The sequence below is a fragment of the Triticum urartu genome, chromosome 7 (assembly GCF_003073215.2).
Source record: "Triticum urartu cultivar G1812 chromosome 7, Tu2.1, whole genome shotgun sequence".
NCBI lineage: Eukaryota > Viridiplantae > Streptophyta > Magnoliopsida > Poales > Poaceae > Triticum > Triticum urartu.
The window spans coordinates 151,052,287-151,067,251 of NC_053028.1; positions in this window are offsets into that span (position 1 = coordinate 151,052,287).

Consider the following 14,965-nt stretch of genomic DNA (forward strand, 5'->3'; position numbering starts at 1 on the left):
GATTTTTCGCGAGTGAAAATTAGTTAATGAAAAATTTATAGCAGCAAAACTACTCATAATAATTGAAACCAAATAATTGACTCGTCACACAAACTCAGGGTACCACGCATAAGTTACAACACAAAAATAAATGTTGCAATAATAAACATAGTAGTGACGTCTAGAATGAAAACGGCAACTGGACGGGGTCCCAAGAAAACGTCTCTGGTACAGGGGCGCACTCTTCTTCTATCGGGGGAAGCGGATTGACCATACGATGAATGTGTCTCTCCTGGTCGGGCCTCAGTGGTCTGCCAATGGCGATCTGAGGATTTAAATCAGCGAGGCTTTGGAGATAACCCATTACTCGCTGGGTCAAACGCTCCTGAGTGATGACATACTGGACAAGGTTGGCCAGTACTGGGTCTCTCTCAATTCGTCCACCGGGAAAAGATGTCACTCCTCCGGGTGCTGCTCGACTCGAGAAGTAGTAATACCCTCATTCGCTGGCATAAGGTACCGCGAAGCAAAGGCGAACAAGTGCATCATGTGCAGCAGCTTCTATGGCCATTTGCTGGGTCGGCATAGATTTCCCCAGGAAGGAGACTTCCATTGGGTCTTGGTTTGAGTTTAAGGGAGGGATGTGCACTACTACCCAATACTTCGAGGTGGATGAGGTGATCCTTGACTTCAGCAGCTCGTACTGGGGTGGCTGGGTAGAACCCATGGTACTGAAGGTAAAGTCCCACAATATTTTAACAAAGCTACCAGGTGTTGCATCTGGGGTTCTCAGATAAATGCTAGGGCTTGGCATGGCAAGAAATGGTTGTGAGAGCGGTGCAAAAGGTGAGGGGTACTTGGCAAGGTCACGAGGTGGCCTTTTATATAGCGACTGGGCTGGGTTATTTACCGCGGTGAGGGGCAACTGGTTGGTCGGTCCTGCTCTCATGGGGGTCGGGGTCCAAGCCACAGATACACACATCTCACAGAAGTGACGTGTTACTGTGGGTGCCGCCGGGGTTGGTTTTTGGTAGTTACGCTCGGAATTAAAAAAATGCAACCATACATCAACATACTTATGCACAGCTACCATTTAAAATAGGGGCGCACAAGCAGATAGCATTCCAATATGGCGATACAAGATCACACAATTACAGGGCGTGGGGTATACTAAGACTCGGTACTACTCGAGTGACTTAGTCCACCTCGTTTATATCTAAGCGGGCGTGCCTTGTGGATGCCGAGGCTTCTCCATTGGCCTCACCGTCGGGGTTAGCTGGAGGGGGTTGAGGAACTGCAGGGTCGGGGTAGCGATGATGACCATCGCGGGGATTGTTGGCCACAATCCCGTTGGGGTGTGTTCCCAAAAGGCGACGAAGCACTTCTGGGGTCATCAAAGCACCTTGGTTGATGGCTGGGGCTGACCTCAAGGTCTCGATCGGTTGTCCGAACAACACGACTGGGTTGTCGGCATCGGGCTCATCTTCTCTTCTTGCCAGGGCTCGGCGAACCAGTTCTCCACGAGCTGTGATCAGATCAAGGGTGATTTGATCGAACAGTCCCTCTAGTGCACTTACATAGCGCACCAGATGCAATAATGCAGGATCCGTCTCGTGATCACCGTTGGCAACTTGGGGTGGTCGACCATACCCTTCACGGCTGGGGTAATAGTAGAACGAGCGACAGTTAACTCTGGGCGACAAATGCCGGAGTTGAACTATAGCTTCTCGAGCAGCTAGTTGGATGGCTTGTGGCTCAAAGGAAGTTGTCCTTCCGGTGAACCTGTAGGGGCGTTCTGGCGATAGACCCCTACCATAGACGTGCACAGTGGCCCAAAATTGACGGCTTTCACCGCTCATGGACCCTTGGTACACAACATATTCTGGGGGCTCTTCTAATGCAAAGGCACGGCGGGTGAGTTTTTCTAGCACGGTCACAAAACCTCTAAGGTTGGTTGCTGTGGTCTCATTGTGAACAATGGGGCCAGGCATTATAGCTCGGTTTGGGGTAGAGGCTGGGATGTGCTGGGTTGGGCTAGCGTGCCCTTTTTATAGGAAAAAGGAGACGGAGTCTTCCTTCGCACGCTTGCGAAAAAGACTATTTAGGGGCCGGTCACTGGCGTGTGATCGACAGGCTAGGCTGATAGGTTGGGCATCGACTGCCAAAAGCTGTCGGGTCATTGTGAGGCTATCTTACACGAGAAGCTTGGCCGGGGTTTGGTTAAGGTCTGGTGGGTTGATTTACCTAGGTTTATTGACCTGGCTAAGATAGGATTAGCCAATGGTCAGCCTGGCTCTGATACCAAGTTTGTCAGGACCGGATTTTCGGGATATTAATTTCCCGGAAAGTGGCCCTTGTGCTCACCAGCCCCAGGATTACTGTTAGCTGATGATTCACCAACTTGATACAAAAAACTCCAAGCAAGTACATAATATGTAGTACAAGACCATTGTGGCTTAGGAGTACAAGAATTGGTTTCTAGTGGTTGATGGCGGAAGCGGTTTCCGGATCATCAGCGTCTATGGGACTCCATTTCCCACAGGAACGGCTGACTAGGATAACTCCTATCTTCGCGAGGCTCCTATCACCATTGCATAGGTTCCGGGGCTGTCATCACAATGCTCCTCCCCACGCCAGGGACAAGCCAGTGAGTACTTTGAATGTACTCGCAAACATTAAGAACACAGTATAATATAGCCACTGATAATCATGTTTAAAAAAATATTCTATGATCACTTCGTCAGTTATGAAATAAGGTTCCTGATGCACTCAGGCAGATCATTCAAATAAAACATGAGTAAACAATCAGGGCGTAGAAATGAAAAGCACCGATCGGGTGTCTGAAGCCACGCCTCGAAGGGATAATAATATGAAGCAGGCCTCAGTCGGGTGTCTGAGCGACACCACATAAAGGGCCTATATATATGAGAGGAATCACAAGCATGCCACAGTCGGGCGTCTGTGCGACACCACATAAAGGGCTTATAAGTAAATGAAATACAAGCTTGCCACAGTCGGGCGTCTGTGCGACACCACATAAAGGGCTTATAAGTAAATGAAATGACAAGCCTGCCACAGTCGGGTGTCTGAGTGACACCACATAAAGGGCTTATAAGTAAATGAAATAAACATCGTGAATATCCAGGATGTAGAACCGTCCCAGGGATATTCATTATTTCAAATAATGAAAATAGTTAGTCCACAATAATAATAATCATAACCATCATATATCACAAGTCATAATCAATGTTCTGGTTTAGAAGTTTCTCCTCCGAAGACCGACACTAAGACCGACACATGACCCATCCCAGACTGTAGTTCTTAACCATGGACACGGCTATTCGAATAGGTTTAATATCTCTGCAGAGGTGTACTCTTTACCCACGAGTAACGGATTTCTTTAGTCCATCGGAACTAATTCCGTCTACAGTATTTTAGTTGAAAACACACCTAACTTGCACACACCAGCTTAACTTTACTCGTGCCTGGAATCACCCACGACATCTGTTAAGCAAAACTCTAAGTGGGGTGGCTACAACCTCGAGTAGCATGGGATCAAATTTCTATCACGCGCTCTAAGGGGTGCCCCCCTCTCGGTCCCAACCGGAAACACCCATGCCCCCGGACCAGGTGGCATGCCTACCGGATGCAGCCCTTATATTCCACCATGGCCTCTCTATACGATGTGTGCTAAGACAGGGGTTGACCACTTACTGAACCGTACCCTACCTACGACAGGGACAAGTGGCAGCACGAAACAAGTATGGGGATTACTGGAACAAGACTCGATCTACGGCCGATTCAGGAGGCTTAAGTATTTCCTACATGATTAGTATAACAAATATGTTTCAATCCAACAGGCAGTATCACTACTCATCATACCCCATCTTTCCATACCGGACACAACCGTCTCGACGGGGAACCAGAGATAAGCTCGTGTCTACCCAAGACAGAGACTTTCTTGGCTTCCTTCCGGTAGGCATAAAAGGCATGTGAGAATGATTAATATCGTAAACATATCAAGCTCCTATAGAATGAGATCACCAGTATGCAAGTATGATCATATCCTCACAAAAAGTAACAGATACTCCGTGTCACGGTGGTGTTGTAACCGTGTCAAACAACACACGATAATATTATGCCAGAGTTCAAAAATGCTTGCCTTCAAGGTGTGGAGAGGTGAGGTGCTCTCCAAAACTTTTGAAAGTTTTCTCCTTCTTCAAACTCCTATTTTTGAAAATATTCAAATAACACATACTTTAAAAACAGTACAAAAAGTTGTTTGGAAAATTTTGAAATAAATATGAAACTAAACTAGACAATATTTGGGGAACAACAGAAAAAGAATCAAGTCATTTGGATTTATATTTAAAAAGTTATAGCCAGTCAAAATTTAGTCAAATTCTGTTTTTAAAATAAAACAAAAAAAGGGAAAACGTTTCGGGCAGAATACATCTTGGAAGCAGAGGAGACGTACTTGGGGGTTTTGCGCTTCCACTTACGCCAGCGTGGACCGGCGCTGGGTCACTAACAAAGGGTCCAGGGGGCCCACTGGTCAGGTTTGACCAGTCGCCCCCACCTCCTTCTTTCTCTGGCCGAACAGAGGTGGGGCTCCGGCGATGCTCGCCGGCACCGTTCGAGAAACCGAGGCCATCCACGGGCTCAGGTGGTCGAGGCGGTCATTTCGGTGGTCACTATGGTCCCTGGGGTGGACGTAGTCGCCGGCGGTGAGCTTTGCAGCGGATGGTGGCCGTCGGGCAGAGTGGGTTCTTGCCTCCGGTGGCTCCTGATCAAAATTGAGCATGGGGATGGACTCACGAGATGTAGGTAGAGCTTCTGGTGAAGAGAGTGGAGAGGGGGAGGCCCTGGTGGTGCCGGAATGGATCGGAACGAGGCGGCAGCCGAGCTGACCGGAGATGGGGGAGACGACCTCCTCCCATCAATCTCTGGCTACGGGGGGCTCAAGAGAGGCGGGGAGAGGCTGCTTGAGGGACTGGACGTGCTCGGGGCTTCTTAAATAGGCGAGCAATTGCGGTTCCGCGGCGACCGGGAATAAGATCGTCGGCGACCGCCGTTCTATAGCGTCAGAGTGACGTGGCGGCGACGAGTGCTTGCGGACAAGCTTGCAGATCAGCCTGAGCTGCTCCAGGGGGTAGCTAGCGAGCAGAGGAGGTTCGGGTGGCGCCGGCCATGACAGAGGTTGCTGTGGCCGCCCGCTAGCCGCCGTAGCCGACCTGACGGCGGAGCTGTGGAGCTCCAGGGGCAGCTCTACGTCGCGGGAGGGGTCGGGGGCGTCGACTGGGAGAGGGGAAGGGCTAGAACGGGCACGGGGGTGGCGGCAACGGGACGCGGTGGCTCGGTGCGCGCGCGTGCAAAACGTGTGCTCTAGGCGCGCCCAGAGCATGCACGCCAAGCGTTCGGCGAAATGCCAGGGCATGTTAGGTGGCTTGGGAGGAGCTGGGGATTAGCAGGCCTAGGCTAGGGTTTGTAAGGAGATCAGGGGACAAGCTTGTTGGGTCAGAGGATCAAGTTCACAATGCAAACCCAAAATTCATGCCACATCTATTCATGCACTCAAGGTGTTTGCCAGAATGCCAATGGCATTTAGGCAACTCTTGGGGTGGCCAAAATTTCCAGATCAAAGTCTCTCTAGGTGATACAGAGGGTGGTGAGGTTAGTTTGTCAAAAGCACAAACTTGTTAGTGCAAGTTTTGCAAAACTTCAGTTTTGGAGAGCAAGAACAAAGCCCCATTGCATGCACTTAAAATCCTCCAATGGGCCCACTCTTCTGGACTTAAGGGTTTTGCAAGATGGGCTATAAGTAGGAAGAAGAATCATAGCTAAAATGGCAAGCTAAAATATGGTTGCTGTACAAATCACCATGCTGGACCAGAAAGTAAAAGAGGTTGATTCACTCAATTTTTTTCAAAGAACATCACTGGGTTTTTGCATAAAGTTGAATTACATACTACTACTACCATTCCACAATTTTAGTGGAGGTTTTATAGAAATATTTAAATAGGTTGTAGTGCAAAATTGCCCACTGGACTAGATTTGAAAAATTGGTGTAGAGCTCAAAATATCAAATTAATGAAATATATTTTTGCATAAAAGTGATTTAAAAACATCATATGACATATCCAAATTTTGGTTGGAATTATAGATAAATATATCAAAAGCTTGCAGTGCAAATTGGGTCCTGAAACTTAAGAAAAATCATTTTAAGGAATAAGGCTCAGAAAGGAATAATTATGCAAATAAATCCACTGATAATAGAAATGTTTTTCTTGAGGGGAGAAACAAGTCCAATAATACATTTGGAAAGTTTTTCACTTGAGGTAAAAACCCCATAATAATAAGGTAAAGAATGGCTCTGAAATCAAAAGAAAAATCCAGAAAATAAAGGTTTAAATTTCCTGGCAAAATTTTTTAATCAATAAAACAAGGTTAAAATTTTGGGGTGTCACACATAATTCCCATATATGATATTGAAACTAAACATGTGGCATTACAGAACATGTCTAAACTAAGCAGATGACATATATGATGTCGAAAGTAGGCACTACAGGGCAACATATGCAGGATATGACTAACATCATCATGCCAAGTTAGAGAAAACACCTTGGGGGGTAAATAGGTGTGGTCAGCTGCATTTGAATCCGCCTCAGAACAGATATCTTCCTCTGGTTACAATCTGAAGAGGGGGGGAGGGTCTGCCATTGAACCCACCATGGAGCGATGTCTGCATGACATTGTATTGCCGCGCAAAACTCTTCTCTTTTTCTCTACATGTTCAGCATGACTGTGTACAATATCTGACATGCATACAAAAAATATAGTGAGATTATGTAAGGAGAGCATGCAGAAATCTAGAGTAATGGTAACAACCAGTGGATGGATCCAAAAATAATGATAGTAGGCTGATGATTGCTTTAATTTAATAAAAACAGATGATGATTGCTTTACTATTTGTTTTCCATCAAAGATGAACGACATAGGCATACCCTAGTTGAACCAGATATTAGACAGAGATACTATTCATTGCTGCCTCGATATGTGCCCCACAACTAATTTAGAACTCAAGTTTGAACATCAATTTGGACCTGACTTGGAGTATAAGAGGTGAACAGGACAATAAAGTAGCTGGTAGTATTAAGCAATGCATAACATAAGCAGAAACAAAAGAGTGTGACCTCTCTTGTGGACCCGTGTACTCCTCAGGTTCATCTGCTGAGTCGATGATGGTGATGCCATTGCGGTGGGTGCCGGCGGCAGGGAAGGAGATCTGAGGCAGCGAAAGATGGTCAGGAGTCATGATGTCTAGTTTGGTGGATGCTTCTATCAATGGAGCAGCTTAGGTGAGGTGGACAACATCGCGGCAGGAGCAGGACAAACCACACAAAGTTTTCTTCGACACCTACCATAACTGAAGTAATTCTGTAAGGGCTCATTTGGCTTGCATGATTCTAAAAACGCAGGGATAGGAGGAAAAACACCAAAATAGGATAGGAATGCACATGGGAAACAGAGCATTTGTGAACACAGGATTTCTGTCAACTTGGGTGTTTGGTTCATAGGAAAAGGAGGAGCAGAGGAATGCAAAGAAACATGGCCAAAATAAAGTGAAACCATATGAAAGCGTGTACAGTTAGAACGTTATTCTGCCACTAATGCACTTGGTCTTGTTTTCATGCATAGGATTTTGAAAAGTAGGTCCAGGTGGATGTTTTGCTCCATTCCTTTCAACAAAATGCATGAATAATTGAATAGTAGAGTGCCACAGGAAAATTTCCTATTGCTATGTTTTTCCGTCGAACCATAATAGCCCTAATGGATCGACGTGAATGTAGAGTAATAAGTGAAGCGACAAGTTTACAACCTCTTTGCCGTAGCCATGTCGACCTCAGCATCATTGGGTTGGTGGCTGAAGAAGTTGAGGCGGAGGCGGCTGTCGGAGGTGTGGAGGAAGATCTGAGGAATCTGTAGATGGCGTCTAGGTCACTAATTTGTTGTGATGGATCGTTCTGTCCTTGGAGCAGCTTCGGCGAGCCGTAAGACGTCAAGGCTGAAGCAGCACAAGACATACATCGTTAATCTCAAGTGGGATTCTAATAGCATCTCCAATAGATGATGTAAAATGCATTACCAAAAAGTGATAGATGTAAAATTTACATCACCAAAAACCACCTGACTACAACATATGAGGTAAAAACTGTTGACTCTGAACTTAACTGTCGAAACTGAAATTTACTATGGAATCTGAATGTTACTGTCGAAACTGAATGCAATGGTAGCAGAGAGGCACTTCACATGGGATAGTTTAGGGAGGGCATGTAGTTCACCTTCAACCTACACCCCCCCTGAGCCGCCAGCCACCACCGGCCGAACCCCGCGCCGCCTCGCCACCCTGAAAAAACTCCCCACCGCCGCCTCACCGCCCCAAAACAACTCCCCCCGCCGGTCCGCCGCCGCCTTGCCGCCCCGAAAGAACTCCCCACCGTCGGTCCGCCACCGCCTCGCCGCCCTGAAACAACTCCCCACCGTTGGTCCGCCGCCGCCCCGGCCAGCCCTCTAGCCCCCCTGTCGGTGTCAAAACCGGAGGATCTCGGGTAGGGGGTCCCGAACTGTGCGTCTAAGGTTGATGGTAACAGGAGACGAGGGACACGGTGTTTACCCAGGTTCGGGCCCTCTCTATGGAGGTAATAGCCTAGTTCATGCTTGATTGATCTTGATGAATATGAGTATTACAAGAGTTGATCTACCATGAGATCGTAATGGCTAAAATCCTAGAAGTCTAGCCTATATGATTGTGATTGCCTCTACAGACTAAACCCTCCAGTTTATATAGACACCGGCGGGGACTAGGGTTGTACAAAGTCGGTTACAGAGAAAGGGATCTACATACCTGAACGCCAGGCTTGCCATCCACGCCAAGGAGAGTCCCATCTGGACATGGGGGAGAGTCTTTCATCTTGTATCTTCACGACCCATCAGTCCGGCCCACGTCACATAGGCCAGACGACCGAGGACCCCTTAATCCAGGACTCCCTCAGTACCCCCCGAACCTGGCTTCAATGACGATGTGTCCGGCACACAGATTGTCTTCGGCTTTGCAAGGTGGGTTCCTTCTCCGAATACTCCAAAGCATCCTTCGAACACAGAAAACGTGTCCGTCTCTGTAAAAGAAGTACCACACACGACCACAGAGAATATAATATTTCACGAGTCCAATCTACTGACAACTTTTAGAGCGTGACATCATGTCGCCGCCCGGTCATTATTTCGAACCGTTTTTCTTAGCCTCCCGCACCACGTTCCAAGATGCAGTTTTATTGCCACGTCTTGTCGAAGTAGAGATCGTGTCCCCTTATTATGAGATTCTCATCAATACGGGCGTGGGTAACCCAACCGTGCCGTCCGCATGGCCCTTGTTGAATAGGCGACTGGGGAGGCACTTGATATTCGCTGCCTTTATAAGGAGATAAGGATTCATTCTTTCACCCACACTCTCATCTTCTCCGCCCATCTGTTCTCGAGCTCCAGCGCCCAAGCCTCCATCCTTTCCGCCTCAAAAAGTCACTCCGACCATGTCCGGATCTGGAGCGCAGGGCAAGTGGATGGCCTCCTCCGTCAAGGAGAAGGATATCAAGAAGCTCCGGGAGGCGGGGTATTTGGCCCAGGAAATTGCCCACCTTCTTCCGGCCAAGGGTCAGGTTGTCCCAACCTCGGAGCCCCATGAGAGGGTTGTGTTCATCCCCCACTTCGTTCACGAACTGGGATTTCCCCTTCATCCATTCGTCCACGGACTCATGTTTTACTATGGGTTGGATTTCCACGATCTGGTCCCCAACTCCTTCCTCAACATCTTGGCATTTATTGTCATGTGTGAGGCCTTCCTCCGCATCCCACCCCACTTCAGATTATGGTTAAAGATCTTCAATGTGAAGCCGAAGGTGGTGGATGGTCAACACACAGAGTACGTGGGCGCCATGGTGAGCAAGATGCCTAACGTCACATGGCCCCAAGGTACCTTTGTGGAGACCGTCAAAGGGTGGCAACTGTCGGTGTCAAAACCGGCGGATCTCGGGTAGGGGGTCCCGAACTGTGCGTCTAAGGCGGATGGTAACAGGAGGTGGGGGACATGATGTTTACCCAGGTCCGGGCCCTCTCAATGGAGGTAATACCCTACTTCCTGCTTGATTGATCTTGATGATATGAATATTACAAGAGTTGATCTACCACGAGATCGTAGAGGCTAAAACCCTAGAAGCTAGCCTATGGTATGATTGTTGTTGTCGTATGGACTAAGCCCTCCGGTTTATATAGACACCGGAGGGGGCTAGGGTTACACAAAGTCGGTTACAATGGAGGAGATCTACATATCCGTATTGCCAAGCTTGCCTTCCACGCCAAGGAGAGTCCCATCCAGACACGGGACGATGTCTTCAATCTTGTATCTTCATAGTCCAACAGTCCGGCCAAAGGATATAGTCTGGCTGTCCGAGGACCCCCTAATCCAGGACTCCCTTAGTAGCCCCTGAACCAGGATTCAATGACGATGAGTCCGGCCCGCAGATTGTCTTCGGCATTGCAAGGTGGGTTCTTCCTCCGAATTCTCCATAGAAGATTTTGAACACAAGGATAGTGTCCGGCTCTGCAAAACAAATTCCACATACCACCGCAGAGAGAATAATATTTCCACAAATCTAATCTGCTGACGGATTTTGCAGTATGACATCACACCACGGCCCGGTCATTATTCGAACCGTTTTTCACAACCAGCCACCACACATATCGCGAGGCGGTTTCCTTGGCACGTCTTGTCGAAGCAGAGATCGTGTCCCCTTATCACGGGATTCTCATCAATACGGGTGTGGGTAACCCAACCGCGCCATCAATTACGGCGCTTGGGGAATAAGCGAGTTTTACCAGGCAGGTGGGGAGGCGTATAGTTTCCTCCGCCCCTATAAAGGGACAAGGATTCCTCTTTTTACCCACGCCTTCTTCCTCCTTGCTCATCCATTCTTGCGCACTCGAGCTCCAGCACCCAAGTTCGCGTTTTCCCCTCAAACCACTCCAAGCATGTCCGGAGCGGGAGGTAAGTGGATGGTCTCCTCCATCACGGAGGAGAACATCACAAAGCTACGGGGAGCCGGATATCTGGCTGCGGACATCGCACACCGGCTGCCAAATGCGGGGCAGATCATCCCTATGCCTGAACCCCATGAGAGGGTGGTTTTCCTTACCCACTTTGTCCGCGAACTGGGATTTCCCCTCCACCCATTTTTCCGCGGGCTCATGTTCTACTACGGGCTGGATTTTGACGATCTGGCCCCCAATTTCATCCTCAACATCTCGACATTTATCGTCGTGTGCGAGGCCTTCCTCCGCATCAGGCCCCACTTCGGCCTGTGGCTGAAGACCTTCAATGTTAAACCGAAGGTGGTGGTCGGCCAGCAAGCGGAGTGCGGAGGCGCCATGGTTGGAAAAATGCCTAATGTCACCTGGCTCGAAGGCTCCTATGTGGAGACCATAAAGGGGTGGCAATCGGGGTGGTTCTACATCATCGAGCCGCGCGACACCAACTAGGTGGCGGCCCCCGAATTTCGATCCGGAATCCCCATGCGGCTCACCTCCTGGAAAGAGAAGGGCATGTCCTGGGGTTCATCGGTGGAGCTGACCGGACTGCAGATATGCATCAGAAACATGATGAGCAAGAAAATCAAGCTTGTCAACGTGGTCCAGGTCATGCTCTTCCGCCGGATCCTCCCATGTCAACGACGGGCATTCAATTTGTGGGAGTTCGACCCGGCCAAGCACCAGACGCTGCAAGAGTTCTTCGACACGACGCACAAGGACGTCTAGAAGGTGCTATTCAAGGGCGCCGAGGTACCTCCTCCCCTTACCGAGGACCGCGGACTCAGCGCAAAGCGCCATGCCAATCCGGTAAGTTTTTTATATCTCAGAGGATGTTTATTTTCCCCAGTTTAATCATGTGCGGGATCTAAGCCTGCATGCCATTAAGAGGACTGGGTAGAGACAGCAGAGCAGATCGATTGCCCAGCCCCCCTGCCTGAAGATCCTGCAGATGCTCTCCTAACGAAGAAGCTGGTTCCGGCGCGTTACGAGGTGCCAGTGAAGAAGGCCACGGGGACCCGAAAAAGGTCTCCGGCGCAAGGTTATATCGAACTCATCTTCCGATAACTCCGAGGCGCACTCCTTCCATGAAGACGAGGAGGAGGAAGAGGAAAGTTCTCCCCCCAGCCGGGGGAGACAAGAAAAGGAAGGCCGCCCCAACCGGGGAGGCCGAAGGGTCCAAGAAGGGAAGGACCCTCCTTCCGGACTGCTCCACGACGGCCGCCTACAGCGACGACGAGTGGTTACCCAGGGATAAGCCCCTGGCGAAGTCGTAAGTATCCGGATACCATAGTAATTCATGGTATGTTTTATTGCACTACTTCTCATCACGTCGAACATGATTATGTAGTCCATCCCGAGCCCATACCGACGTATCTTCGTCGGATGGTTCTTTGGACCCGTCGGATATGAATAGTGATTCACTTCCGACCGCCTCCACCCCTCGCCCTACGGACAACGTCGAGGTGTTGTCTCAAAGGGCACCGAGCCGAGGGGAGGTAGTCCTGGAGGCGCCTCGAGGCGACATTCCGGACCCTGGGCGCAAAGGGAGCAAGACTCCCATGGGCTCCGAATTTGATCTCCAGCCGAACACTACGCCGGAACCTCCAGTGGTTCCGGACTCTGTCAGGCGACCCCCCGTTAAGAGGGGCAAGCCACCCGTGCCGGTGGCCTTTGTCCATCCAGAGGCACCGAACAACTTGCTGGAAGCGCTTCGCGGCGCTTCCATCGACGAGGAGCATCGCACTATCATAAGTGCGGTGATCGAGAAGGTTCTGTCCGCCAAAAGCGGACTAATTGAAGCTTGTGCCAGCCTCCTAACAGGCTTTCAGGTAAGTAATCAAATTGTAGGAAAATATTACCGCATAGACAGTAGCCCCTGATGCTCTGTTTGGCGTTCGCGAAGAATGGCCGAATAGAGGATCAAATAATGACTTAGGAGTCTAATCAGAATATGTCTATGTGCATATGCAGGCTTCACTGCTGGCCGCTGCCGCACATATTGCGGAGGTCGCTGCACTGAAGCAGGACCTTGAGCGGTCCAAGGAAGAGCTCGACCTTACCAAGAGGCAGCTCGATGAGAACAAAGGTAAGCGATACCCTGTCTATATATTAAAAAGAAATTTGGTTGTAGAATAATAGGATCCTCATGAATTTGCCAGGGGCCATGACCGAAGTGGCGACCCTGAAGAAGCTGCTGTCCGAGGCCGAAGACAAAGCGGCCAAGGAGCGCATTGGGCGAGAAAAGCAATAAGCCCGGGTAGGCGAGGTGCAGCAAGAGTTCCAGGCTCTCGCCAAGAAACACAAGTCCTTGGAGCTTGACTCTAAGACGCGAGAGTCCGAGATTGCGAAGGCCCTCGAAAGCGCACAAAATGCCAAGGCTGAAGCCCACAAGGCCCTCCAGGAGATTGAGGCAGTTAAGAAGATAGCAGCGGGTAAGGCATTCATTATGCAAAGCAAGCATGTGAAGGAAACTTTCCTTTTACTTACCCGAGTTCGGAGCTCTCCAGGAGCGTTCGCAGATCTTCCCCGCAGTGTGTTGGATGCCGCGGAGTTTTACCGGGCTAAGGAGGGGAGCTCGATGGAGAAGTTGTTCTGGTCTCAGTATACTGGGACCGAACACCCAATGCCCTTGGGCGACCAGCTGAAGCAACTGGTCGAGCTCCACAAGGCGGCCGAACAGGCCATGAAGGGTCTTTTAGTCTGGATGTGGCCTGGCGATCCCCTGCCTGACAGCTACTTCGGTCTGGTGAGGCGGCTTGTGAATGCCTGCCCATGGCTTGAAGTCATAAAGCGGTCCATCTGCATCAAGGGTGCGCGCAGGGCTTTTGCCCGGGCGAAGGTGCACTGGGCGAAGCTGGACGCTGTAAAGCTGGTGAAGGAGGGGCCGCTGGAAGGCAAGGAGCATCGCCACCCCGAAATGAAGGGTTCCCGCCTTGTGGTGGAGGAATGTGCTAAAGATGTAATATTTGAATGAACGTACTCAGGTGATCCTGTAATGTGAAAAGAGTTCATTTGCGCTATGCAATGCTTGTTAATTTAAAATATTACCTTCTGTGCGGCCGTTTATAAAATCTGAGAGTTGGCCTGTCGTCCGCTTCTGCCCCCATGTAACTAGTACTGAGGTGTTCGGGATAAACCTGAGCACTCTTTATCCCAATGTTGGGTCCTTCGAGGGAGGTGTTCAGCGCAACGAACCAGGCAATCATACTATAAGGCTTTATCACTCTCACTTAGCCATAGAAGTCTACAATTTTAAATTTTGGCGAAGCCCCTAGTATTCGGAAGGCCGAATTTGGGGCGCTATATATGCCTAAGTCGGGCAAGGCCGACAACTCGCCCGAAGAGGAACAAGTCTTTAAGGACTTGAGACCTCTCGAACAGCGACCAGCTCTCGCCTCATCATGACAGTCAGTTTTCGGCTTTCTCTACTGAGGTGCTCGTCCGGAAGAACCGGGACACAATCGTAGTAGTTCTCCTAGCGCTACCTTAGCCGATTTTGCGGAACGTAAGGTACCAAAACATGGGAGCCGGGCAAACCCAACTATTGACCCAAGACATGATTCGGAGCTGATGCATATAATGCTATAAGTTCAGGGTGCTGCACTGTCGAAAGTGTTCGGACTTCTCATGCCGTATTATGGGGTATACTGAAGCCCCTGGCGTACTAGTCGTACTAGAATGTACGGGTGCCATCTGTTGTAATTAAGCAGACAAGAAAAAAAAAGAAGGGGTAATGCAATAAACGCTACGCATTGTTATGAAATAGTACATCAAAGCGTACGAATACAAGTAGTGCAATAAGCAGAAAATAGGACTATTTGACATGTCCTATCCAGGGGCAAGCTAC